The following is a 3,338-nucleotide window of genomic DNA, read 5'->3' on the forward strand; positions in this document are numbered from 1 at the left end:
GGTACATGGAGACATGCAGCTTCAGACAAGTCCTGCCTTTGAATAGACTGGGAAAATATCTTAGAAATTTCCCTAACGGAGAAGCTGACACATTGGTTTCCTCAAATTTATTTTAGGAGGGATTAAAATTAAATTTCCTATTTATCTAAATTCAAACAGTCAAGAGTTTTATCTCTGATTGCCAAACAGTGTAGAGCAAAATTTTATTAGGAAAAAGAAATCTCATACAACAGTTGATATCTTAGGAATCTAGTTTTATGAACTTAGAAACCTCCATTTTCATTATTGCTACAATTAAGTTAAGGCAGCTGTAACAGGAGTACTAAAATTTATACATATAAAACGCAATTTAGCAAATGGAAAAGTCTTTATAGAATTAGTATAACATATTACAAGCTGTTGCTAAATCAGTAAACATGCTGAGAGCATGTTATTAATAAATTATGCAAAAAAAAAAAAATCTATATGACCACCAAATAGAACATTCTGTTAGATGCTCAAATTTTCTATCAATTGTCTGAAAATTTTAAGAGTAGTGCCCAGAAAAAGCACTGTAAACATCAGCAACATCCTCACCTGCAAAGAGAGAAGTGCCGAATAACAATAATAATATTTCTGTTTTCAAACAAGCTACACTTGCACTGCAGCACAGCTGGATACCACAGGAAGATGTAGCACGGAGTAGCGAGATTAGGCACAACTGGGTATGTTAGCTAAACAAAATTTACTCCAGATTGTACGGGATACGCACCTTTGAAAAAAGTGCAACATTTGTAGCCTCGGTTTACAGAATTGTTTCGTAAATGTCTTAGGGATCATCCAGATGATATGTGGAAAATGTAAGATGGGCTTTTGTGTTTCTTTTGAACCTTTCACCTTGAAGCAAATTTTTCTCCAGTCTGTTTCTAATTGTTGATTTGTGAACGCCGACTTTAACTGAGGGAAGTGAGGCCTGGGTTCTTCTCAGACTTCCTTGCTAGTCTTATTTTTCCAGCATTTTCTCCATGTGTGGGTGGTGACTCTCTCTTTCTATGCACCACAAATCTGGTACAAACTTCCAGAAAATTGCAAAACAGCTGAAACACTGAGTTCCTTTAAATTGAGGCTAAAACCCCGGCTGTCTCGAGTTTCCTTTGACTTGTCGTAACAGGAATGTTGATGAGTCTTTGCTTGGTCATTTTGATGACGGCATTTGACATAATGCAATGTTTGCTTGATTCATAGTTGGTGACTACATGATGTTTTATGATGTAATGCACTGGTTGCTGAAAATGCTATGAAAATAAACTTGAACTGACTTGACTTTCAGTGGTTTGCTGGAGTACCTGAGCCGTAGAGATGACTTTTAAACCCTTTGAAGACCAATCGATGTCAGCTGGTTTTCATCTCTTCTGCTTTGTAAAAGCGAAGGCACTTCATCCACAGGTATGAGGAGTGAAGTTACAGACTGAATTGGTTACCTTGTGGGGGTAAGAATCACTTTACTCTTTACTTTTTAAATTTTGGAAAGCAGTTATGAATGTGTCCGACTTTGGTTACTTCTACTTCCCGCAGCTCAGACTACTTTCAACGCTAATTCATCTGAAGAGCAAAATTTTAAGCTTTTAAAGGTGGGATGTTGAAATAGTCTTTTGAGAATATTGATAGCAATTTCCAAATGTTTCCGAGGCAGGAGATTTTGCCGCATCAGTGGAGTTGTCAGGTCTCTATATTTGCAAGAAAGTGTTTTGAGTAATAAAGCTGGTTCAGCCTGTCCTATCAAGTAAGTCTGTTTCAGGGCTGTCCCAGCAGAATCTGCCACCAGTAAATGGGGAAAAACAAGGTCACATAAAGCGTCTTGGTGCAGCGAATGATTTCTGTGTTTATAGATTTAAAAGTGCAGCTTTTCTTATGGCTCTGAAAACCAGACGCAGAACTACAGAGCAAAACGACTGTCGTGAATACTAATGCCGCGGATGACCTAGACGGAGCATTTGGCACCGTCTGAGGAACAAATGGCTGACCCTAAATGAGTCCAAGGAGACAAACAAAAATGGAGGGAACGCATTGTTTGAAATGGAGGGCAGGAAGTGAGAAGATGGAGGACAAGATCCTCAACGACAGAAATGAGTGGGGGAAATGACACTGATGACATAAAGAAAACAAAGGGGGACAAAGTGTGTGGACAACAGAGGGAGAGCTGAGACCTGGTCTGAAAGGCAAATCTGCATCACACATGGGACCCTCCTCTCTTTCCTTCAGGGCAGCCCCTGTTATTTATCACCAGTGGATGTTGGCTTCATTAGAGCGAAGCCAAACCAGACTCTCTGTTCAAGTGAGTCATCCGCCGGCGCTCTGTTTCACATCCCTTCTCTGCTTGGCAAAGGCAGCAGGACGGTAATTGTCACTCTCCCTCTGTTAACGGGAGTCCCACGGTCACGTCCACTGCCCACGCCCCTGTGACATTCAGCCGGCTGCGACAAATGAGCTGCGAAATCCCGGAGATGATGTGGAGGATTAAAGCTCCTAATTCACTTGCACGACGAGGAAGGCTGCAACAAAAGGAGTGACAAAATTCAAGCAACACCCTGCAGATTAGCTCAACTCAGCTGTTATATAACTTCCTTCTTTCTTTTTTTCCCCCCATAATGCTGATTTCTTTTTTTTTTTTTTCTCTCTGATCTCTCCTGCAGACATTGTGAACTATCTAGTAGCTATTTAACACATGCAATTAAAGAGCATAGATTTCTATGATATTGGGATTTGGCATTACGGAATCAAAATCCTAATTTGTAGTCATTACCTAGCAACATATAATTGGTCAGGAGGCAGAAAAGTGGAATGTAGGTATAAATCAGTGGGACCACCAAGTGCTGTCTACATTTATGTGTCCATGTGGAAACCCAAAATGTCCCAGTAGTTTATCAGGGCTGGGCATGTTGGGACACAAGTGATGTCCTGGTGCATGGATCCAAATATTGGCTCAAGTAAGGAACTCACATGACGCTTGCATTGTCTGGTTTTGGGACCGTGATGGGAAGTCCACGTCTCTGAGGAGGTGGAAATGTGTGGCTTGTGTAGTGATGTGGGGTCCAAGCGGGAGCAGAGTGAGCGGCACTTTTCTGTGAGCCTGAATGATGGGGCAGAAATGAGCACCATATTGCAGGGTCCAAGTGGGATGGCAGTCGACAGTATAAATGCAAGTACTGGTGCAAATTGTGAACTTATAACAAAATGTGGGAATGTCATGTTTAACCACTTCAAATGTAGCTCGGCCTTCAGGGGAACTACAGGGGGATGTCTGCAGTCAAACTTTTAGGATCTTTTTTGTCTCACTGATCCACAGAAGCTGTTTTTCA

Source organism: Poecilia formosa, unplaced genomic scaffold, assembly GCF_000485575.1.
Source record: "Poecilia formosa unplaced genomic scaffold, Poecilia_formosa-5.1.2 Scaffold6, whole genome shotgun sequence".
NCBI classification, from domain to species: domain Eukaryota; kingdom Metazoa; phylum Chordata; class Actinopteri; order Cyprinodontiformes; family Poeciliidae; genus Poecilia; species Poecilia formosa.